At 39.5% G+C, this 26,637-nt stretch overlaps 1 protein-coding gene across 8 annotated transcripts in view; it reads left to right on the forward strand.

Moving 5' to 3' along the window:
• PLEC (plectin) overlaps positions 1-26,637 on the forward strand; it is a 1,553,583-nt gene that overhangs the window by 810,544 nt on the left and 716,402 nt on the right. The window lies entirely within an intron of this gene.

Below are 26,637 nucleotides of genomic sequence, written 5' to 3' on the forward strand. Positions count from 1 at the left end.
CATTAGTCTTTTGTGAGATCGGTAGTTAGATTTTGATTTTCTGAAAAATGTAGTATTGGACTGTGTGCCTAGCGCTTTTGTCTGAGGTGAGGCAGGAACTGATGTGGGGTGGGCTGTTGCCTTTCTCCACACTCTTTTAAGTCTGTCTTCGTGCCTGCCTCCCTGCTCTGCTGAGAAGGAAGGGGGTTGCACCAGCTTAGAGCTGTACTTTCTGCTTCTCTGACACACACTTCCTATTTTTCAAGTGTCTGAGGCTTTGAATCTAGAACCAAGCAGAAAGCAGTATGGACCAAGATGACGGACGATTGTTTGTAGAGGATCTAATCCAGCAAGGGCAAGGTAGGCAGTCTGCTGTTCAGAAGGGGTGGGGGAATGTTTCTTTCTGCTCCCTCCCCCCTTCACAACCCATACACTTGCCTTGCAGTATTCTGTTCTGTGTCCTGTGCAGCTGAGAACCACATGGTATGTTGTCAGGTAGCTGTTTCTAGTATTGAGCAATACTTAAAATCAAAAGTTTTGCGAATGCTTTAAAAATATATATATATATATAAGTGAGACAGACAGAAAGAGCAACTGCATTTAACAGTGCAAAATCCGCAACCTACAAACGTTAAGGTGCTGTTTGAATTAGATACTCAGATACCAGCACATGGAGTCCACATTACTTGGATTTTGCTGTCTTAAAACCATCTTTTTCATACTTAAGTGATACACCATGGAGGGGCCTATATCCACATAACAGTTATGGGGTAGCAGGGACAAACTAAAGAATAATCAGTTCCTTGAAATGATGTTGAAACTGTGTGGTGAGCCACAAGGTCACCACTTCCTTAGTTCTTAGCCAAACCCTAAGAAATCATGTATATCTTACTGCTTAACACAAACGCTAGGCAGTTTTATCTCTCCAGGGGCTGACAATCTTGGAGAACCGAACAGAGCAAGATGTGAAACAAATATAAGTAAATATAAGTGTAAACTGTAGTACGCAAGGTGCTATAATTATTGTAGTAAATTGGCATAAATTAGGAAAAAATGTGTGTAATTCTGTGTCCCATAACATTAAGAAATTATAAAAATAGGCAAAGTCTGGGTGAATTTAAACACCTTTAAAAACAGTGTTGTTTTAATTAAATACAGTAATTTAATGGTTCTTAATGCATTTAGCTAGTCAGAAAAGTAACGTTGGAGAGTATTTTTTGAAAATTGGTAGATGAAACGAAAAGTTCAGTACTCTCTACATTTGATTTGTCTGTTATTAAAGGCTGAGGTCTTGAGTGCACCTGAGGTACTCCTTGTCACAGACATGCATTATGAAGCTGCTGAACTCAATGTACTATTGAGAGCAGCATTTGTAATAGCTGCATGTCTGCTATGGCAGTCAGGTTAACGTGGTGTAAACCATTTTTCTCATGTAGGTCATGAATTAACGATGGATGTCAGAGGTGGATCACAGGCTTTATGGAGTCAAATTTCACTGACATCTGTAAATTGAAAATTATCCACAAAAAGATCTTTATTTTTTTTTTTTTTTATTTTGCATTTGTTTACAGGGATAGTCTGACTGGGCATCCAAAGCACCTTGTCAGAGGAGGCCAGGGAGAAAATCTCCACAAAAATTACAGTACAGTTCAAACATTCGAAAAGAACAGAGAGACATTTTTGTAGCTCTCTTCCAAGTGTGCCTGTGGCCCTGCCGTTGATAATATTTGTAGGGGAGTGAGAAGGGTTGCAGTTTTTACTCCTTTTACAATACAGGGAGTTTTGAAACACCTATTCCTGTCTTTTTCCAGAAATTCTTTCCAGGGAAATAATTTTGTTGTAAAGGGATTCAGGAAAATTATTTTCATACAAGTGCAGTATATTCAGGGGAAAAACACATTAAGAAAAAGATGTACGATTATTTATTAGTAGAATGTTTCATTAGATAACATATAGCGAGATGTGGTATTTTGATTTTACTATCTTGACTTACAGTCTGTCTTTTGCTTGAAACTGCAGACATACAGGAACATCTACCACCAGTATGCCTTCTTTGGTCTTCCAAGTATGCTATCCAGGACTAGATTTCTGGCTGTAGAATGGGACATTTCAAAGTGAAACAAGAAGTTCTTCAATTTGATTCTTGTGTGGGGTGTCTTCTATATTCAGTTTGCATGTTCACCCAGTTTTTGTGCGAGTTTGCTTCTGGTACACTGGTTGTCTTCCTCCCACATCTCAAAAAACATGCAGAAGACATATTGGCAAATTTTATTTGTGTGTGTGTGTGTGTGTGTGTGTGTGTGTGTGTGTGTGTGTGTGTGTGTGTGTGTGTGTGTGTGTGCAAGAGTGATAAAGAAGAAAGGCCTAGTAGTATGTATACTTGTTAAGTAAGCTACATCAATAGCAGTGGCTGTTCACAGGGTTGCTGTATGAATTGGTTGTGACTAGTAAGCCTAGATAGATGGATTTACATATATTGTATTTTCTGATGCATGCTTTATCCTAATGAAGATTGTGGGGGATTTAGAGACTATTGTGGATGGGATGCCAACCTATTTCATGATGAACACGCACACGCTCGCATGCACACACACACACACACACACACACACACACGCACACATACACATCTTTACCTAAGGGCAATTTACTGTATCATCATTTAATCTGTCAACACATCTTTGGGATTTATAAGAGTGAATTATAGACCCCCGAGCAGACCCATGTGGTCTCTGGGAGGATATGCAGACTTCACATAGAAGTCAGCCCAGCAAGGAGCCAAGTACAAAAAATTTGAGAGTTTGGCTGCAAAAGGCACACATGTTTAGCCTTGATTATGATGTGGGTGAAGTGGGTTCCACTAGACAGCCCAAATAGGGCTGCTAGAGATGCCAGCCAGGGAGATGGGAGTGACTGTTTGAAGTTAGTTCATCTTCGGGAGAGACAAGGTGAGCTGTGCTGGAGGTAAACCTTCTACTGAAAACTAGGGGATTAAGCTGCCCAACAATGGGGGAGAGGCAAAACATATTAGATGCAAACAGGTTAACATTTGTACATCTGATTAATGTGCTGCTTCACAATTACAGGCTGGCACATAACCAGATAATTTAAACAGTGTAGCTTATTAATCTCATTATGTCTCTAAGAATGGTACCCTACAGAGTCAGAGTAGGTGGCTGTGATGTGCAAATTTCCAGACCCAGTACAGGGAAAGAGGCAGAACAGAGTATCTTTAGCACATGTGATTAGGTGCTGGTTCACAACTACAGGCTGGCAAACAACTAGATATTAAAAAGAGGCAGAGAAGAAAATAGAGTCAAAGCTGAGGAAAGGAAATGAGAGGCATGGTAACAGAGAGACTACAGCCTTGTAGCAGAGAAAGGGGAGATACCCTCATCCAGTACAGAGTACGGAAAGACAGGGAAGGTTGGGCCAGGAAAAAGAGTGTAAGGACTGCAAGTACAGGAGTAGCACACTAGCTCTAATGCTCACCAATGAGAAATGGTTACGTGAGAGCCGGTATATAGCTGAGGCAGGCCTCAGTGCAGTTAATGATTATTGATGCTGCTGTGTATGGAGGGGATCAGTGGGGAGCTGGAGGTATGAAGGTATAGGAATCCCAATCAAAAAGTGCGTATATGTTGAATCGACATTTTCCATTTATTCAGCTGTCTCTTAATTCATTTGTAATTGCCAACTACTACATTCACCTAAAAGGTTGCTATGAACAACGTTAATGTCTAACTCTTACTTAATGCTGAATAGAATTATTTTTTGTGTTATGTTTTGTAGCGTCCACCACAGAACCGATCACAATGGCTCCTCTACTTGCATCCAACTGACCCAATCATTCCATGGTAGAAGGAGTGGAGCTTCCATAGGATAGGCAAGAGCCATATGGCCCATCAATTCCTGCCCAAGATTCCAAGTTAGTTCATCTGCTGCATGCTAAGAGTTGGGCAATATGGAGTGGGCCAGCTTGTTGGTTCTCTGGGGTGGCCTGTCCCCCCCTCCATCAGCAACCCCCTTCCCTACCTTGTTGCATCTATTTCAAGCCTCATTATGTGCTACCTTCTGAGGTGAAGTGTGCCTCTGCATGCTAAATTCCCCTCAGCTAACTGTGTGATTTAAATATAGCAGTGCAGGTTCACTAGGCTGCTCCTGCATGGGGTGGAACATTAGTAGCTCCTGCTAAGTATCACCCATGTGGCACACTAGAGCTGACACATTTTCTCAAGATAAAGGAGGCTGCATTGGTCAGTCACATCCATCTCACCTGCCAGCTCCTAGAGGTGCCTAAGCCACTATTCAAACTCTGGTCTCTCGTGACATAGTCAGGGCTTTATCCCTCTGCACTACAGAGATAGCTATTATGTTAATGGTTTAGCTGATTCAGAGGAATAATATAACAACCCACTGAACCCAGTTAGTTTACATTTAGAACATATAAGGAGAGATATACAGATCTTAAGTTTATGACATGTTTAAAAAATAAAATAGTGAATGTTGTACCTTTGTAACATGTTAAAGTTATAGCAGTTAAAGGTCACGGTCATAACAAAAGATCTTAAGCACCATGACCTACTGACAGTGCTGCCTTCAGTACTGAACAAAACTACTTTTAAAGGAATGTCACGGCGGTCTAAAGAGGAAATTACTTTGTTTTACTTAATATTGATCAGACCAATTATCAAAAACAACATCCTGTTTGGGAAATATCTGACTAAACATATGAAATAATAAGAAAGACCCCCAAAGGTTCCAAACCAAAAAGATCACAGGCCTAAAGTCCTTGAATTACCAAGAGAGACTGGAAGCTGAATCCTATTATTCAGTGTCTTATAGACATTTGAGGGAGGTATCTGCCTCACTTACCACATCATCAGAGACCTGATTGTCCTGGGCCTCCTGTTTCACTGCAAGCCCAATATCTCCACTGGTACCAGAACCAGAACTTAAATCTTCACCAGCAGATATCTAAAACAGGATGGAGGGATAGGTTTATTAGCCAGCACTCCCAAACCTCTGAAATACATGTTTCCTGCATATTAAACAGTGTGACTCACTATCTTCCTTTAAACATAAATTAGATGACTGGATGGCTATCCATAATTCTTTTTCAGGATTGACAGTATGGCCCTGGAGAAAGGATGTGTAGCCAGAGAGAGAGAATAGTCATAACACTCAGTGACCTTTGAATGTCCATGAATCTATTAAAATGAGTGCTTTGGAAGAATGCCCCTCAGTATGAGGCTGCACTCTTTCACCCCCAATTACTTATTATATGGTGACATGATCTCAAAAGGAAAGAAGTGCTTGGTTATGATGGAGAAAGTAATTGTTCTGCTTCTAACATGCTGTGATCTTGGAGTTACTATATTTAGTTTGTAGGGGCGTGAGGGGCATTAGAAGTGCAAGCCCTCCTCCACAAAACATACCATAGTACTTATAAATTCAAATGTATTATTATGGCATTTGTTTTTGCTTTGATATGTAATACTATTTACTATATTTTGCAGTTTTTAGTTTTATTTAGTTTGCTTTACAGTGAATCAGTTGTGTAGTTTTACAGCTGTGAAAGTTAAGTAAGTTGGGATACAATATTTTAGCATGTATCCCAAAATGATGCAAGGCCTATCAGGTTTGTTATGTTGCAGGGATGGCATTAACTGTGGATTGATGTCATATCAAGGTAGGTTTTAACAAGCTTTCAGAAGGTGGGTGAAGAACAGCAGGAATAAACTGACAGATCTGGTATAGAAGGACATGAAAAGGGCTGTAAAACAATTCAGAAGCCCTATTAGAAGACAATAAGGGAGGGAAGTTAGTGAGTGAGTGGCCTTCTAGTAGGCTGAAGCAGATTTGGAATGTAAGGTAAAGGTAAGGCTTTGGAAATACGTTTTTGAGGTGGGTAGGTTGGTAAGTTGCTAAAGGGTCCTTTAGGTATCTAGAGAAAAATATGACTTGGATGAGCTTGAGATATGCTGGAAGTGGGTGAGAGAGGAAGCACTTTGTGGAAGCAAGAAACCAAACAAAGGTTCTGAAAGCATTCTACACCTCTGTTTTTACAAAAGTGAGGGCAGGTACAGTATGGGCTGAGGAAGAGGAAAGAATAGGAGATTTAAATAGAAAGAGCTGCGACCAGTGAAGAGGTAAGATATGAGATCACTATGCTAATGATTAGTGTGGGGGGGGGTCAGATGAGCTGTCCCCTGGTTCTTGGTGAACTTTGTGAAGTGTCTTTGGGGATTTTAAAGAATGCTGTACATTCTTTCCCTTGTATCTGAGGTGGTGCCACTGCAGAGAGGATGGTTACAATACTGCTGTTTCATGGGGAAGGGAGGATGGACTGCAGAAAGGTGTCAGACAATTAGAAGCCATTTTACTTTTTCTTCCTTAGCTGGACTGTATGTCTTTCTGCTATCGGCATTGTTTTGATAACCTTTTATGAATAACACAGGTACTATTCTAATAACTAGTTGTACTAGGCTCCTGCATCTATAGGGTTGCTCTTTCAGTCACTAATGAGGCTGGCTCCCATTAGCTGTTCAGGAGCATTCTGTTAGCACCTCACTTTGTTTGTGCACTTGGCTGTATGCTTTGGCAATTGATTTTTGTATAATATGGTAGAAATTATCCTTGTGGCACCACTGGCATTATGCACATTTATTTTACTGGACATAGAGTGGGAGGTGTGTCATTACTTTATTTGTCTCCGTTAATCAAATCCTTTTTTTCATAGAAAGGGCAGTAGGGTTCAGGGACGTCTGACCAGAAAGAAAGTACCAGAATTTAGCTGCTCAAAGTAGTGCAGTAAACTGGCAGAACAATTAAAAGTGCTAAAGGAGTAGTCACACAGGGCCTTGGTATACAGCAAAGGAGAGTCAAAAGACTATGTCACTGGATTTCTTCATATGATGATACTGTAAACAAGTCTGACTTTATTTGCTGATGTAAATGCTTAATTGATGGTTAAATAATGAAAAATGCCTTAATAGATAAAATATTTTTTCTGCTAAGTTCATTTTCATCTGCTTTGCATGGATATAAAAATAGGCCATTCTGTAGAATATGCCCACTAAGAGACCTTGAGAGTAAGCTGGGGACAGGAGAGTAAGCTGTGTGAAATTGTATGCATGTGTGAAAGGACCAGAGGCTAGGATGGAGAAGACCCTGGGCAGGGAGATGACCATGTTCTTATAGTTATCTGGGGTTTTATCAGTCATTCACTAGCTTTAGTTTTGTGATACTTAAAAATATGTTGTATACTGACTTGTACCACTGACATTTTTTTTCATCCATTTCAGGGTCGTGAGGTAACCAACTCAGTAAGACAGATAAACTCATCCTGGACAGTGTGTGAGTAGGTCGTAACAGTATTACAAGTCAGATGTGTGTATGCGCACACACACAAACACACATACACTTACTTCTGGGCAGTTTGGGCTCTCACCAGTTCACTGTGACATGTCTTTGGAATATGGGATGGAACCTGAGAACCCATGCACATACAGTGATAACAAGAAGATTCAGAACAGAGCAACACACCCAGGAGACAAATGGGTAAACAGTAGAGATGCAGGAGCCTAGTACAGCTAGTTATTAGACTAGTACCCGTGTTATTCATAAGGTGCTGGGAGGTGGCAACGCTAACCTTTGCATCACTGTGCACTTTAGGTTGTGAAACCAGTTACTACTGAATGGTTCTATTGTTCTGCTAGTGTGTAAATCTGTGACTAAGCCAAAGAGGAAAGTGTTATTTTAGGTCAGAACAGGATGTAGGTCATGCCTTCCTCAACTGGGCTCCATAATGATATAGTTACAGTTCATGCTTGTAACTGCTGGAGCCAAGGTTTTGTTCTGTCCTTGTTTTTGACCAACTGGAACTTGCAATGAGTTCCTAGAAACTTGTATGGGTTCTGTATCTCCTGTAAAAGAAATGCTGTGTAGATAGATTGGCTATTTCTTAACTAAAAAAAAAAAAGCTTATTGGTTTGTACTGTGGATATTTTCTTAAAGGGACAATCCAGTAACAGAGTCTTTTGTCTCTGAAGGTTTTACCTAGATGAGAAAAAATAGTTTTTCCACTGCTCTTATTTGCTTGTACAAATGGACAATGTTCCACTTCATTACAATATCGCTAGCTCAAAGGTCTTACTGACCACCAGTTAAAAAAAAAAAACGTCTTTGTGCATTGTCACATTTGAACTACAACTCCTCGGAGCTTCCACTAAGGAAAACCCTTTTTAATACCACATCTGATATATGAGCTTATTGCTTTCTCAAAGACCACTGTAAATGTTGGTGTGTGTGTGTGTGTGTGTGTGTGTGTGTGTGTGTGTGTGTGTGTGTGTGTGTGTGTGTGTGTGTGTGTGTGTGTGTGTGTGTGATGGGTTCACTTGAACTTACTGAAACTCACCTCATTGAAGATCACTCTGTTAAATACATGACTGTCACTTTTGTGAGTTCTTGTCTAATGTTGTAACACTTAGAATGCTTTTACAGGAGTCAAACTCCACTGTAAACTCCCCATGTTGGGAGAGCTTTGAACAACTTTGCAATCTCATCTCTCCTCTGATTCATTGTGATATATTTATGTAAGTAGGGGGGTGTGGGGTGAAGTCTTTCTCATGGCAGTGCAAGTGAGTCTTGTCCACAACAAAAAAAGCTCCTGTTTCTTTAATGCTATTGATCAGATTAAATTGTCTTTCTTAACTTGTGTTTTATCACATGTAAGTCAGTACAGAATTCACTGTAATGTCAGTTCACTAAACAGTGTTTGACAAAGTTAGCTTCAGTAACTTGTAGATCAGTGGCAGGCTTTGCTGAGCTTTCTTGGCCTAGCCTACTCAATCCCTTGGTTTATTTATCCTTTCACATTTGGTAGGCTTTGCTGAGCTGCCTTGGCCTAGCCCACTCCATCCCTTGGCTTCTCCTCTCATATTATATCCATAAAGATCGGATGGATTTTGGGTATACAGTAATTTGAGGAAGTATAATGGCAACAAAGGTTAACAATTTAACAAATGTCACTTTTTGTGTAACTATCAAATACAAGTAGCACAGCTTATTGCTAGGTAGAGGGATGAGCGTCACCAGTGCTTCTTTAGTCCAGAAGCATTTCTTGTGACGCCAAATGACAAAGACTGACTTGTTTGGACTAGAGTATTGCTTTAACATGACGTAATGGATCTTTGAATTAAAAGCACACCAGAGAAGTAGAAAATGAGTACTTGAAACATGGAGAAGTAATATGCCAGTGAGTGATACGTTTCCCAACAGGCCACATTTTGTATGACATTCGTCCACAGTGCAGCTAGTGCAAGAATTTTATAGACACTGTGGAAACAGTTCACATCCATTTGGCCAGGACTTCATTTCTCATATAATAATTTCTCAGCTGCTAGTCTCTGTCATGGCTATAAGCAGTCTCCAGTCAGTCCTGTAATCCCAAACTATAGGTTTTTAGATGAGTGGCATTTATTTGTAGTCATGAAGCTGATTTCTCTGTATTTTAGCCTACTGTGAGAACATTAATAGCCAATGTGCGTAAGAATTTTCTTGGTCTCATTTCTTTCCAGTTGCTGTTGAGTTGCTGTTCAAATTAAGCTTTATACAACAGATATAATTTCATTCATTAGAAAAAAGTGATCAGTCAGAAAAGATACCACACCCTTCCTGCGAAACTGTGCTGTGATAAATTTATAAGTAATTTTAACTTTCCATTTAGTCCACCAACATTGTCCAGCCCTCAGATAAATAACCCAACAGTATCAGTGTGCTCCTTTAGCTTTGGTCCACAGTTGCCATACTGAAGCATAGTTTAACATTTTCCTGGGTTTCTCACATTACTTAACCAGGGTAGTACCACTCTGTAAAATTATTTCTGTTTTTTTTTCTATTTTTTATAAACCAGTTAAGGTTTAGCGCCTTGTTTTCAGCAGTGACCTAGAAGCATTGGTTTGTGTATTCCTTTTCAAATTTCCCTGCTCATTTGGCAGCCTCGGCTGCTTTACCAGTTCATAGGTTCATTTTGTACTAGGCTATCGACCACCAGGGTCTTTATAAGCCTGGCCGTGTAACCCAACCCAGTTTTGTCCTCAAGTACATTGGATGCCTATGTGGTTGAGGTATACTAGTAAGGAGGTAGCTAAAGGTTATGTGGTGGGAGGGTACGTTAGTTTGAGATTAGTTAATTTACTGTTGGCCTCTGTCCATCAGAGACATGGGGGTCAGACCAGAGGTGAATTTTCCAATTTCCCAAACAATGATCAAGGTTTAACTTGAAAAGGGTCATGGATTAACTCCACTTCACATGGATGGGGAGCCTCTTCTGTAGTGTGGGGATCCTTTGAAACACATATCACTTTCTCCAGCATGTTTAATTTATATCGCAGGCAAAGCTCATGTCCTTAGATCTAGTATTCCCAATACTGTTTGGTTTGCAGATGTGCAAGAGGCCCATCAGAGCTGGATTTGAAGATACCTTATATGCCAAGCAAAGATTACCTCTCAGTAACCCGTAGTAGACTGAGTGACGTTTTAATCTATGGCTTTGGCAGCAATCATTTGTTTGCATCAGGGGAATCTATAATAGCTCCCAATTTAGTCATCTGTGAACTTGCAAGACGGTTTTCATTCTGTCTTGAGAAGTCATGCCAACCTAAAATTAGAAACAGAAACAGACATCTGCTAGGCACTCACTTCTGCTAGCTGAATCAGTAGTGTACTCACTACCTTCCTTCACTCTGTGGTCAAGTGAGTGACCCTAAAGCATGGAAGCAGTGGACCCTAAAGTCTCCAGAACATATTTCTAGGTCTAATCTTTGACCTGCAGGACTGAGACTCTTTTTGTTTCTCTACTAGTTTGGCCACTGATCAGCGAAGATTGAGATGACCTCAAAGGCCCAACTACACCCATATTTAGTACTTGGTCTTCCCTTTTCTGCACTGGATTTTGACTGCCCCTTGGCAGGTAGTTGACTCGTCTGTGATCTCTTTACACAATTGCAATCACAAATGAGTGGAAGCTTTTAAATACTAACAGCATTTGGAACCAACCAACTGCACAAACACACACACACACACACACACACACACACACACACACACACACACACACACACACACACACACACACACACACGTGCACACCACACATACTAAAAAGTGTGTTTGCAGAAGAACAAGCCTTCCTGCACTCCTATGATGTGGGGGCTACACCCCCCATACCTGCTACGCTACACTGATTCCAAAGCTGTACAACTGCACAGAAAGGGCAAATTCCTGGTACGCTGACAATCTGGCTTTCTAAGGAAAAGCCAGACAGTTGAACACTAGTGATTGCTCAAATGAGTGTGATCCGTAATGTTTCACAGCCAGTCCTTGCTGCCAGCTTTGATAGCCTGTTTGTAGTGTAGTGGAAGATGGCTAAAAGATTATAGTTAACTACAATTTAGTGGGAACATGTGATGCTGACAACAGATCCTGAACTAGTTACTTAACATTATTAGACACCCTTGGTATGTGCCACCCTAGGGCATGTTTTTATGTCATCAGTTTGTGTCAGACAGTCACTTGGCTTATGGTACCCTATCTGTCATGCTGAAGTGCAGGAATTGGTCTAAGTTTGGTAACTGGGAGGAAACCATCCACTTCATTTCTGATCTCTCAGTTGTTACATTATTTCAAGTTGACTTCTTCTTCTCCTTCTCCAGAGAGGTATCTAACTTGAGGGACTCTACCAGGGGAAAGGGGCAGAAAGAGGAATGTATCCATTATTTGAAAGGTGCAATTTATGCAGGTGCATGCACTACCTTTCCATTTTTATACATTTTCATTTATTGCTTGAAATAGCTGAAGTCCGTTGTCACTGTCATAGTGACTTGGCAGTTTTCGCTGACTGTTTCATGTTTCTCAATGCCAGAAACAACTCCAGAGTATGAGGTAAATAGTCCAGAAGGAACTCAGTGTTCCTCTTTCAAGTACACCAGCTTTCTGTTTTATTGTTTTGTTTCCCTGGCACATATGTTACTGATATGAAAATAAAGTATTAAAATTCATCTTAAAGCATAGCAAATGAAGATAGCATGACAGTAGCCAAAATGTTGTTTCAAAAACATAAGGCATGCTGGTTGAAGTAGCTTATAAATTTACAGTGCTGTAAGTCATATAGTCGCACAAACTGGCACAACCAAAGTCAAAATAAACTTGTTTTAAAAGTGCTACTATGTGCAGCGTATATGTTATGTTGAAAGTAACCCACAGAGGAACTATTTTTGTCATTATGTGCTAATTTCTTATATTAGAAAAACCCACAAGAATGCTTTACACTTGTAAAGTAAATTGTGTCCGAATTAGGTCCTCGGCGCAGTAGTAGCAATATGCAGGGATACTCTGCCTCAAGCCAGTGTCAATCCTGACCCGATTTTGTTTTCCTTGACAAAGGATGACCTCCTATTAAGGGAGGAGGAGCATGTTTCTCTCTGTGATTGCTAGGGGCATCTGGATGTCAGGGTGCCCCTCTGCCTGTCTCTCTCTTTGTCTGTCTTCTGTGCCTTCCTCAGTTTCTCCTGCCAGGTGCGACTAGTCAGTCATCACTCCTTTGTTTGTTTGAGTGTGGGCAGGAGTCTTTGAAGTTAATGAAAGTAAAAACAATATTACTATTGCTGGTTTTGTTGATTGGTCTGGGTTCCTTTATTACAAACCAGCTCAGCAATAAATTGGTGTGCTACAGATAAATCCTTCTCATTCAAGGATTGTCTTGTGAAGTGCTGAGCGTAGACACAAAGTGCACCAGAGTCAGACACCTGTGCTACCTTTAACAAAGAGATGCTTGAGGGATGTAATCTAATGCAGTGATCTTCATCCTCTGCCTGTAATGGTAAGCATCCTTTTAAAGTACAAAAGTGGATAGAGAAGGGTAAATTCAAAGGAGTCCAGCCATAAACTGAAGAATCAATAGTATGCAATGTGACTGAAGTCAGTAAACAACAGCTTGGCAGTGATGCCTATCGCTAGAGCCCCAAAATCAATTGATCTTGTGGAAAGGTGAGAATTTTCCTTTGCAGAGTGCAGAAGAGGTTGTTTGAACTTCACTCACAGGCATTGGATGTCCACTAGCCATTGCCACTTTAAAGACATAAATACACTACTATTACTAACACAATGGAGTTTTAGAATCTTCCCAGGAAGGAGAATATTATGTGGAGGTGGGATTACATCAAGGATGAGCTCTGAGCCCTTTCTTATTTGCAATGGTGATGGACAGGTTGACAGACGAGATCAGACAGGAGTCCCAGTGGACTATGATGTTTGCAGATGACAATGTGATCTGTAGTGAGAGTAGGGAACAGGTGGAGAAGACCCTAGAGAGGTGGAGATATGCTTTAGAGAGAAGAGGAATGAAGGTCAGCAGGACTAAGACAGAATATATGTGTGTGAATGAGAGGGAGGATAGAGAAATGGTGAGGATGCAGGGAGTAGTAGTGGCGAAAGTGGATGAGTTTAAGTACTTGGGATCAACAGTTCAGAGTAATAGTGAGTGTGGAAGAGAGGTGAAGAAGAGAGTACAGGCAGGATGGAGTGGGTGGAGAAGAGTATCAGGAGTGATTTGTGACAGACGAGTACCAGTAAGAGTGAAAGGAAAGGTCTACAAGAGGGTAGTGAGACAAGCTATGTTATATGGGCTGGAGACAGGGACATTGTTCAAAAGGCAGGAGTCAGAGCTTGACGTGGCAGAGTTGAAGATGTTAAGATTTGCACTGGGTATGACGAGGATGGACAAGATTAGGAATAAGTATATTAGAGGGTCATCCTGGGTTGGAAGGTTTGGAGACAAAGCCAGAGAGGCAAGATTACGTTGGTCTGGACATGTGCTGAGGAGGGATGCAGAGTATATTGGGAAAAAGATGCTAAGGATGAAGCTGCCAGGTAAAAGGAAAAGAGGGAGGCCTAAAATAAGGTTTATGGATGTGGTGATAGAGGACATGCAGATGGTTGGTGTGACAGAGCAAGATGCAGAGGACAGGAAGAAATGGAAACAGTTGATCTGCTGTGGCAACCCCTAACGGGAGCAGCCGAAAGAAGAAGAATGGAGGAAGGCAACATTCAGATTATATTTTCCCACAAACTGCCTCCATTTGCCACCTCCACTGACAAACTTGAGAGTACAACTGTCAGCCCAGTGATGTCAGTCAAACACGTCTGCTGAACTGCACTTTCTTGTGAGCTTAGTAACGTCAGCACCTTAATTCTTTGTTATTTCTTTTCTAAGCAAAGTTTTGCAAGGGAAAATTTTAAATTGTCAGGAGGCCGTAGTGTTGAAAAACACAGGAACATCATCTTCTTAGTCCCCAACTAGCATTATCCTCTGCAAGACGAAAAATCTCCTCCTATTTAGTTTCAGATTCGTTCTCATTTTTGAGGAATGAAGGAAGGTGAAGAGGACAGGTAGGCTCTCTTTTTTGTGGATTACCTGCGGTGGTACAGCGGTAGCATGCCTTCTGTGTGAAGTATGCATGTCCTCCCCGCGATCGAGTGGCCTCCAAAAGATATGCGTGAATGGGCATTCCTTCGCTGAAGGTTGGGCGTTGGGCTGGCAACTCGGCACCATAAAAAAATCTACTGCCAATCTTTAGCGGACCGGTGTTCCGCTGTGGCAACCCCTAACCGGGAAAAGCCGAAAAGACAAACAACAATAACCTCAGTGTACCATTAGACATGAAACTTATTCAGAAAAAAAGTGCTTCCTTGCTTGTGAAAGGATGAGAGGACTTCATGTTGGGGGCTGTACTTCTCAACCTCTTAGCACAAGAAATCTGGACAAAACCCAAAATAATGGGGAGGGGGCAAAGACCCAAAAATAGGGACAGATTTTAAATATTGCTCTTATATACTTAGAAAGTTACTCAAAAACAGGATTTGTGTGAACATGCATTTTTTTGAAGGATATGAAGCCTAAAACTCATATCTATGTCATTATGTAGTGACTTCAGTCCTCAGTTATTTGCCAGAAAACCACACATTTTATGAGGAACAGGCCAAGAATATGAGGTGAAAATCTGGACATTCAGTGAAAATCAGTTAAGAGGTATGTTGGGGGCAGTGGAGATCCTCAGTACTAAAAAAAGATATGCTAGTCACATGAGGAAGAAGGAGCCTAAACATTGATAATTTCCTCCATTCTTGAGCATTTCTAGAACCTGGTTCTCTCCCTTTGTCATAGCCTAGAGTCTTAGCAACCAGTACAAAAAAGTCTTACACTTTTACTATGCAACTGACTTTTTATTTTATTGCGGGGGGGGTTCTATCTGTTTACCAGGTGGGAAAGCTGATCCAGGGGCCCTTTATTTATAACCTATGTCAAAGGCAGTGCCGAAGACAAGATATTCACTGTAACATTTTTTTGACTGTCTTGTGTGCATCGACTTCTTCATGACTATCAGGCCTTTCATGGCCATTTAGGCCATTTTATTCCCGCTTCACTGCTGCAATTCTTCAGAGCATGCTTCAGAATTCCGCCTTTCAAGATTCACAATGGCTGTATATTCCACCAATGCATATTACTTCTGCAATGGGGACTGATAGGCTGTGAGAGGTACTCTCCATGAAAGGGTACTTTCAAGTGGTAGGTCCTTGCCATAGTAAGTGGTCCATTCCAGCTGTATTTCTACTACTGGCTCATTAGATTCTTATTGGGTAATTAGTCTCTTCCTTCTAGACTAGAATGTAGGTAGAAGACCTGGCAAACTCCTGACACACAACAGCATAGGGATGTAGGAGACAATGTACTTAGTGTGACATAGCAGATTCTTATTGAATAGTCATTTCCTTCTAGAGAAGAGTGCAGGTTGGAGACATGGCATATTAAATATCCTAACACACAACACAATATCGGAGCTAATGGAGAGTATACTTATTGGGAGTGCCTTTTCATCAGGAGTTACTATGAAGCCTCCATGCTTGCCAACTTCCAGCTTTAACATTGGCAATCTCCACACTGGGCTTCTTTTCGTTTGAGAATCCATGTCTGGTTTTCCTGTAGGATTCTATCCCAGAAGAATAGAGGAGTATGTGAGAGACAGAGGCCTGATAAAGCTCCAGATGCCATTGGTGGCCAGAGAGAAATTCAAGCTCCATGCTTATGTTTCTGGCCGATTCATTCACTCTCCAGTTATCTGATTGTTTTGTTCTTCTTCTTCTTCTTCTTCTTCTTCAAGGAATGGTAGCTGGAGCATATCCCAGCATTCACTAGGTTCAAAGGACAGAAGATAATCCTGGACAGATCATCTTTAATTGCTTGATGAGGGGATTTGCAAGGGACAGTCATCGCCACGATGGCAGACTACTGTTACAAGTTATTGTTGTTTCAAGAAGTTACTATTCAAATATTTGATGTTATGTGACAGGAAATTACTTCTCAAAGATTTTAATGTTTTGTGACAAGAAATTACTACACAGAGATTTTGTGTTATGTGACAAGAAATTACTCCTCAAAGCTTTAGTTGTATTTGACGAAAAATTACTACTCGAAGATTTTGTGTTATGGGGTAAAAAATTACAACTCAAAGATGTGTTACAGGATAAGAAATTACTACTCGAAGATATGGTGTTATGGGACAAGAAATTACTACTCAAAAGATTTTCTGTTATTCAACAAAAATGAATTTCTCAAAGATTTTATGTGACAAGAAATTACTACTTGAAGATTTTTGTGTTATTTGACAAGAAATTACGATGCAAAGGTTTTGTGTTATGGGACTAAAAATTTCTACTCAAACATTTTGTGTTATATGAAAAATAAATTGGCCCTGTGTGTTACATGACAAGAAATTACTAGTCGAATATTATATGTTATTTGACAAGAAATTACAACTCCTACATTTTGTGTTTTATGAAAAGAAATTACCACTTATCTACTTGTAGATATTTTGTGTTATATGACAAGTAATTGCTGTTTGAAGATTTTATGTTGTGCGAGAAGAAATGACTTCTTGAAGAATTTGAGTTACAAGACAAATTACTTCTCAAAGAGTTTGTGTTATGTTACAAGAAATTATGACTTACAGATTTTATATTATTTGAGTAGTTGATGTAACTGTTTTATCTGTGTTATTTAACTTTAAATACTTCTTTCCATGTGACTTGGGCTGTCCCAGCTATAATAATGTTGCAGTGACTGTGCCATTACTGAATGGAGATATTCTGGCTCATATCTGTAGTCCAGGTGAACATTCTAGAAAAAAATCGATAATGGTAGTCCAGCTAAGTAGAAGTTTACCCATTTTATTTTGTTGATGTCAGGATGCTGACACTGATTTCAGAAAATGTTAGAATGAAATAAAGTCTTAGCTAGTTGAGGGGGTCTGCTTTTATGAGTGTAGACTGGATGCTCTGTAATATGGTTAAATAAAACTGTATGTAATAATCATTTGATACATAGCATCTGAGCCAGATACATAAGCAGTTTCAACTCTTAAACAGAGGTTTGTAGCAATAACATTCCGGAGGCAAGCTGTGGCCTTTTACTTGAGGTAATTACTGTGTGACTAAGAGAAGTAAGTGAGGTTTGTACAACATGTCATGGAATGCAAGTCACATTTTTTGAGTTCCAAGCATATGATACCAGTAATTTCTGTTAAATAACCTTAATGTTAGCGTTCCTTTCATTTCTTCCAAATTACGTGAAGAGCAAAGGTAGGTAAACGTAATATGTAGCTTCCAGTGTCAGACTGCATTTAAGGAGGGTGACAGTATCAAATTCAAGTACACTGGTCTCTTAATGTCATGCCAAATGGTATGCTGTAAGTGGTAAAACAGTTTAACTTCTTTTCCACATTGTTATCTGAGAAGGTGCAGTCACTGAAGATTTGCTGTGAGTCTAGGAGGGGAGGGATGTCATTCTAAGCAAGTTTAAAGCACTGCTATCAGGTCAACACTCATGTTGTAATATATATCTATATCTATATATCTACATCTGTGTGTGTGTGTGTGTGTGTGTGTGTGTGTGTGTGTGTGTGTGTATATATATATATATATATATATATTTATGTGTATATACACAAACACACACACACACACACACACACACACACACACACACACACATATGTAGATGCAAACAAACACATAGTAAACTGAGATATAGCCAATAAGCCACAGGATTATTTTTCACTATAAGATTCATGTTGTTTTTCTGGGGATTCCAGTTTCCTCCCACATAACGAAGACATATTGGTGGATGAACTGAAGGATATTGAAGACAGCCGGGTGTCTGTGTGTGCGTATGTGTGCACACATCCTGTGATGGACTGCCATCTTAGTTGGTATTGGTTCCTGCCTTATACTCACTGCTTGCCAGTATACCCGCCAGTTCTCCATAACCATGGAATGGATTATGCAGGTATTGAAAATGGATAGAGCTACATTTTGTAAGTGGTTTGTCCCACAAGGTCCTGTGATTCTTTTTCCATGGGTGGCCCAGTGTTTATGTGTACTGCCTAGGGGAAATATTGCCAAAACACTAAAAAAAATCTTGCTGTCTTCCTTAAATAGCTGTTACTGATTTATTAAAGTTCACCTGTATTAACACCACTGTGGTCAAGTAGGAGCTTGTTTCCACACATCTTCCTCTAAAGGAGAACTCATGAGCATTTCAAGAGTATAGGTCCATACCTTTTCCATCCCACTGTTGTGTCAGGACTGGAATTTTAAGCTCTCCGACCTCATACCCAACACCATAGGAGTCCCCCAAGGTTCCATACTTGGCCCTCTTCTATTTTCCATCTTTATTAATGATCTTAACAAAGTCATCCCAGAGTCTACATGTATTCAATATGCTGATGACTCGACTTTAATTTGCTCAGATAGATCCCCAACTATTCTATTATCCAACACTCAAGACTGTTTCACTGCAGTTGAGAATTGGTTATCAGAACGCCAACTGATCCTTAATCCAAAAAAAACGAAAATGCTACTCTTCCATCCTACCCATAAAACACCAACTTTTCCCTTTTGTGTACAATCCAACAATGGAACCACCATCACCCCGATCCTCATACCAAGCTATTAGTGACAACAAACTCAGATTTGATGTGCACATCAACCAAACTATCAAAACTGTTAATAAGAAACTGGGGTCCCTTTATAGAATAAAATCTTTTCTGACATCTCCTTTCTACCCTCTTGTATGCCTCCCACAAATCCCAACAAATCGGATCTATCTAAACTCTCTTGTTGTTATAATCATATTGCAAGATTTGCCACAGGCCTGCCCTACAAAACCCATCACTGTACTAATCTTCAGAACCTAGGTTGGATAGAACTACCAAATCTACTTCTACAGAAGCAACTTATTATTGCTTACAAAATACTCTCTCAACCTGAAAACACTCGCCTGTCTGGAATAGTACCCCTTATACCAACCTAAATAGACTAAGATCATCTCACAGATTACACAATCAAATCCTGTAACTCAGGAGGTGACTCTCTGTTTTCAAACACAGTGGGTAAAATATGGAACTCTCTTCCACCTAGTCTCACGAATCAACCTCCCTAAATACTTTCAGAAATGGCCTCTCCACCACTTCAAATCCCACTGGCTTTGCCAATGTTCTAATCCAGACTAACCCTCAACCTCCTCAGTGAAATTACTATCCTCCTAGGCCTCAAGCCATCTACTTGAAACTAACTACTTGTAGGTTTGTTTCTTATAATAATTGTTCACTGTACATCCTAATGTAACTTTTATACTAACTATATGATGCTTTGTTTTTCTCTTTATAATTGTTATTGTACATACTAATGTAACTTTTTCTTCCTATTTAGTGCATAACTACAATCGTATGTTAGCTGTCAAACATTGTTGTAACCTACTATGTACTATTGGAACTTTTATGTACTATTGGAGCTTTTCTCCCCGCTGAAAATGGACATGTCAACAAATGTAAAATAAAATAAAATAAATAAATAAATACACATGAAGATAGAACTTAGCAGCATTCTGATTTTTTTTTAGTTTAAAAATGATTTGGGAAGAATTTTCTGAAAAAGCAAAAGAAATAAGGGAGATTGGAGTGCCCACAACTTGTCTTGTTTTATTTTTAAACTCTTAAAAAGTTTTGCCCTTTCTTAGCTTATTTGTTAACTGTCATAGAGCACCAATCTATGTGGACAACATAGCACTGTCTGGTTGAATGATGTTCTCAGTGTTACACTTTTGGCAAATGAAAGGTGATTGAGTCAAATCCTGTTCTATGGGAAGGAGCTCATTAGCATATCATAACTTCTATCCTCAGTGTCAACTCCAGGACAGTCATTCTTTTGATATATTCCAGCAAATAGCTGTATATTGTCCTTTGCAGAAGAGAAGTCACATTTGTGGCCATGCTGAAAGAGAACTTCATATAGATCATATTGAAGTGGAGTGGAGTGAAAAATCTAGAACTGGGAAAGGATTCCTAGTGTTGACTAATCTCTCTCCTTCCCACACAAGACAAACTGCTTGAAAAGGTTATCTAAACTTAATTTACCCGCTATATCACTGCCTACAATCCACTTCCCCATAAACAACACAGCTTTTGGTCCTGACAGAAAACACTCACATCCACATGGACCTTAATTGAGGAAATACTAGCTATGAACAAAGGCCAGCTCACTAGTGCCATCTTTGTCAGCTTTACAATGGCCTTCAACCTCGTTGATCACATAATCCTCCTCCATCACGTACTAGAGATTAGCAAAAGTCTTAAATCCCTACCTTGGTTTCAAAGCTACCTCACCAACCATCAAAGTGAAAATTAGCTCCATCAAAGTTCATACCTCAGTTTCACAATCAGTTAGCCTTCAAAAAAGAATAATAATACACGTTTCCATACTTGTTCACCTATTATTCTATATCATTATAAAAAAAAACATTCTCTTGATTTGTATCATCTCAACATCCTACTGTGTATAGATGGCATGGTACAGTTTCACATAAACAATGCAAAGACCTAAAATCAGATTTCCTAGGTATAATCCACTGGCTGTCCAACAAATACCTCCTTGTGAACTCCAGATAAACCAAAACTACGATTTTTGCCAGCAAGTAGAAACTTAAAAAAAAAAACACACCAAACTCTTTGCATATCTCTGACCACAACACCCCCCACAGAAAACACTGTCTCTTTTAAATACCTCACCATTTGGCTGGACCTCCCCCTCAACTTCTCAATTCACCTTGACAACACAAGGAAAAAGGTCAGTTCCCTTCTACTTTGGCCAATTGAATCTGCATCTTTCTTAACTCCAAAACAGCCATAGGCAAAGGCATTATGCTCCTTCAACTTAAATGTGATCTCCACCTCATAGCCTAAACATCAAAAATAAACTCTATACAATTCCAAACAATTACCAATACAATTTGTAGATGCATTACCCTACCTATAAAAAAGAGCATCACTGTTAAACACCAAAAAAATTCAAAATGCTTCCCTAGTCAGTAAAGGTTTGACATTTTTGTAGGATCCCAACTATTCAAACTCCTAAGCAACCAAGCTTTCTTTTTGTTAGTAAACTAGTCTTTTACTTAGATGCTCAGATGCCACTACAACCCCCCCAATTAACAAACTTAATGGCACAAATCACTGCATCTCTATAATAGGTCCAAGACTCTTGGAGAATGTTCCTACACAAGAAAATACACCTCATCTTACCCTTAATTTAGGGATCATCTGAAGTCTCACCTTCTCACATTGGCCAAATGTTATTACCTTTCCTCCAACTATAACTTTGCCAGTCTGTTATTCTACCTATATAAATTTCTGCTTTATATAACTTCTCATTCCATACACTATCCATTCTGCTTGACATCCTTTATTCCAGTTCACCTATCCTATCACTCCCGTACATAATACACAGCTGACATTATTACACACAAACCTCACTTACTGAATGTGAAGGTTTTGAATCATTGTAAATGGGTTTAAGGTTGTTATAATGGTTAAAGTGTTTACCTCACAGTCACAAGATGCGGGGTTTGATTCTCACAGATGAAAGGGAAACTGACTAGGTTTAAACTTGACGCACAAGGGCAGCTAACCTAGTACTTACTCATGCATATAAATAATGTCAAGTATATCTGTATCTAATTCTTACATTCTTGCTTGCTGATGATTGTATTTTACTGATGTGACTTTTCAGTATACGCTCACTAAATACAATTCTGACTTGTTTTTGGTATTTCCCAAGCTGAGACTGAAATTGGTTACTAGTTATCGGTACTCTACCTCAGTTAATGCATTTTAAATAAAAAAAAATAAAAATAAAAGTAAAATAAATGACATGCATTGCAGTGCACATATACAGACATGTTGCATTTAATTCTGCTACACAAATAGAGATCCCCTTCCAGACAATGGAGTTGTGATGTAGCATGCAGACTTCTATCCTAATGTTGCATCATTTTGTTTGTGCTGTTTAATAGACACTGAGCCTGTGACTCTTTAAAATATGAACATAAGGCTGAGCCTGTGGAAGGATAACTTTCCCATAATTTAGTCTATTATTTTTGCTCAATCCTTTGTGTGATGCTGAGTACTTGGTAGTCATTTTTGCACAAAGCATGCGATTCATCTCCTATAGGGATAGTACAATCTTAATGTCTGCCTCACTGCAGGAATGGTGTCTTTTCATGTCACTCCCAGCATGTATTCCCCTCTACAACACCTGACCTGCAGTGATGCAGTAGCTGCTAGACTTTCTACATATTACTGTGCTTGCTCGCTGTGGCACACAGAATCTCCATGGGCTGGTTCCTGAGCAGTCCAATACCCCTGAACTCTCCCTTTCCCAGAGAGAAAGAGAGAGAGAGAGAGAGAGAGAGAGGGATAGCTGTTTTTTAACTTCCTGAGCTTAGCCACTTGTTGCCTTTGGGTTACCAGTGTCCTATACAGGATACTTCCTTCTGTATCACTGGGCAGGCAGTGTTGCCCAGTTGTTGCTGCAACACTTTTGCTCTCTCCAGCATGCTGTCCTAGTGTCCTACCACTCTTTCTGTATAAAAAAATATTTCATTAAGTCAAACTGAAGTTTCTGCCTTCTGTGGGCTACATATGCCCCCTTTGTTCCAATCTCTGTCCCTTGTTAACATTACCTTACCTGACAGTATGATGTTTCTGTGTCATGTGTCTCCACTGTTTTCTTTGCTCCGTGGCATATATACTTTGCTTTTAACCTTTAACCTTTATAACCAGCTCACAGCCCCCAAGAGCATCTTGTTAACATGTCTGTGTTTATCATGTACCAATTTTGATATTTAGTTTGTTTGTACTGTTTTCACTGATTTCACTGGCCACATGGTCATTTAGTAGTCCATGATTTCTTAGGTAGATGGTAGTTGGGAGACCCCTACTCTGCAGCTGCTGGATCAAAGTGCACATTCCTATATTCACTCTAAATGTAAGGATGTGGTTTTCCTTCATGTTGTGACGCTTGATTAAAGATAGGTGTGTGCATGCTTTCATGTGCATGCCACTTTGCACTCTCTAACAAATCAGATTTAAGTCTCTGGTTTCCCAAACACACAGAACCTATAACACTGACACAGTGAAGATATGAAAAATCGTGCATCTGTGGCTTATAATTGTTAGTCACTATCCACTTTCTCCTATATGTAATATACCCTGTATAACTGTAACTCATAATCCTTTGTATGTGCAAGGCATCAGTCCTCACGTTTCCACAATTAAAGTTATTTCATAGCTTAAATGTTCTTACAGTGAAATAAATTGTCTAGGTTTCCTCATTTTGTTTATGGCATTTATACTTTGGTTGGCTACTGTTGTTTCTTCATAATTCATCATGATCCACAGTTTATGTTTGTTCCAGCTCAGTGTGTTGTATAACATGTTTAGCTGTCTTTGTGTGGTCTTTCTTGCAAGGAGTAGGTCACTTTTTTTTATTTCACTTCTCGTTATCAATCAACCATCAACTCCAACCGCCTTACTGCTGTGGAGTCTGGGAAAGAGTTATCATCCAGGTATTCATCAGAGTTTACTGGTTATCCTAAGTCCTGTAATGCCCACATAGCATGAATGGGGAGGACGTTTACACAGTTGGGGCCTGTTGATCCATATGCACTTCTCTCACCTGGTTACATCATGTAGCCTGCTTGGTGGGGGCTCATCCTTGGTCCAGGGCAGTACTCAGACATAAGTTATTTACAATATTTACAGGGTTTACATAGAGAATAGAGGAATGAAGAAGAAAGTCTATATGGGGAAGTTAAATGAAGTGGTACTGGAATGTGATATAGACCAAGTTGGAGGCAGTAGGCAGTGGGATAGTTAGGAGTGTGGGGCATAAAGTACAATGTCATTTGGAGTTTAGAGAGTGATACAGATTGTATGAGGTGCATAACAGTATGTAGGAAGAAAGTCTGATGTACAGTATACAGGTATCCAGTAGGCTGTCTGATCTAATGTATAACAGAGTGATATAGATCACATGAAATAGATAAGTGTATGTAAGGAATGAAGGGAAGATGTCTGATCCACTGTATAACAGAGTGATATAGATTACATGAAATGGATAAGTGTATGTAAGGAAGGAAGGGAAGATGTCTGATCCACTGTATAACAGAGTGATATAGATTACATGAAATATATTAGTGTATGTAAGGAATGAAGGGAAGATGTCTGATCCACTGCATAACAGAGTGATATAGATTACATGAAATAGATAAGTGTATGTAAGAAATGAAGGGAAAATGTCTGATCTGTATCACTCTGTTATACAGTAGATCACATGAAATAGATAAGTGTATGTAAGGAATGAAGGGAAGAAAGTGCAATTTATTTATTTATTAATAAGTTTGTGTATGGATGGATTTATTTACCCATCCATTTGCTTGTTTGTTTGATAACCAAGTTGGAGGACTGGTACAAGATCCTGTTCAGCCACCAGCTGGACCATGTCGCAAAACAATACAATTAAAAATAGGAATCCATTGTAAACGAAAAGGAGCAAAACTAAGAAAATACAAAGCGAACTGGATGACTAGGAAAAGTAAAATTTTATTGAGCGCTTTCGTCAATTTTTAACTATGACTTCTTCAGACCTCTGAAGAAGTCATAGTTAAAAATTGATGAAAGCGCTGAATAAAATTTTACTTTTCCTGGTCTCCAGTTCCCTTTGTATTTTCTTACAACTACAAATAGGACAATGACATGTAACATACATTTATATATTTGGAGAAGCACATAAAAGTAAGAGTTTAAATAAGATAGAACATAAACAAATATTTGGTATAATACTCAAAACAATAAAAAATACTATGTTAAATTATCAATAAGTAAGTGTAGCAGGGAAATTGTAGAAATAGTAACATTACAGTAGTCCTATCACCTATCAAGTTCACACTGGTATCTGTTAGTTTTAGGTCGATGTAAGTCCAGCTGCTCTTTGTTGCCTAATGAACAAGTAATCCCTTTTGCTAAAGTAGCACACATTGTCACTTCTGTTAGAATGCAAGTCTCCGAGCTGTAATATAGCATTCCTTTGTTATGAGATAAATGTCTCCTCTCGGCATTGTGCTAGTGATTGCCTTTTGCTTTATATGACATACTGGACACCAGCCTCGTGCTTTAGCATTACTGTATTCCCCTTGTGTAATGGTATTAACCCTCTCTTTTCCTGCTGCACTCTGTAGTCCTGCCATGCTCTGGACACAGCTACATTATTCATAGAACATTTGCTCCATTGTATTTTGGACACAAGCAACCCCCCCCCCCCCACAATTTGTTTTTGTCCTAAGCTTTAGACCTGCTGTGTCTTTCCCCTACATAATGTAGTAGGAGCTTATTCTTGCTATGTGCCATATAATGAACTGATCTCCGTCACACCCCTTGTTATGTAATGTTAACTTTATTTCTGCAGACAGGCATGGAGAGCCATAGTGCTGTCTTGGACCATTGTGTATTCCAAAGTACATAAACACCCCAGTCCCAACCGAAGATCATACCTCTGCTCAGTTTTGGATATTATCATTCCTGTTATGACACTGACAGTGTTTTATTTGTGCCATTTATTTGATACTGACCACCTTTTGTGATACAGTTACTTAACACCTGCTTTGTGGCAAACACTAAAACATGTCCTGTACTTTTAAGTTGCGATTCTTTAGGTTTTTAGAGTGAGTGCTGAAGATTTGTGCAGTGCAGTGTCATGGATTTGGGAAGAGTATTCCAACAGGAATCCTCTATGGAATGCAGTATGTAACTCATCTGTGTGCTGGGTGCGTTCACGTACTTTACAGCTTTAATGTCCTTTGAGTATGGCTATGGGGTCCTGCACTTCTTACCTTTGCTTTGCATTACTGCTCCTCAGTATTCTGTAGAAATAAACAGGCCAGTTATGTCTGCAAGATAATGAATGCCTTTCTGAGTGCGTTCATTGCTGGCACTCCACTGTGTTCCAACAATAAATGCAAGAGGGTTGTTATCACTTGATATTTTTATCCACTTAGCTCTCACCCCCCCCCCCACCAACTAATGATGAACACAGCAATGGCATTGACATTTCAGAGCAAAAGGTACTGTATGTCATAAACAAACTGTCCAGCTTGCAATGGTTTCTCTGTCCGAATCCTGTTTTCTTATCTGAATGTTCAGCTGTCTT

This window comes from Protopterus annectens, chromosome 3.part1 (genome assembly GCF_019279795.1).
Source record: "Protopterus annectens isolate FY-2018-M chromosome 3.part1, PAN1.0, whole genome shotgun sequence".
Taxonomy (NCBI): Eukaryota; Metazoa; Chordata; order Ceratodontiformes; family Protopteridae; genus Protopterus; species Protopterus annectens.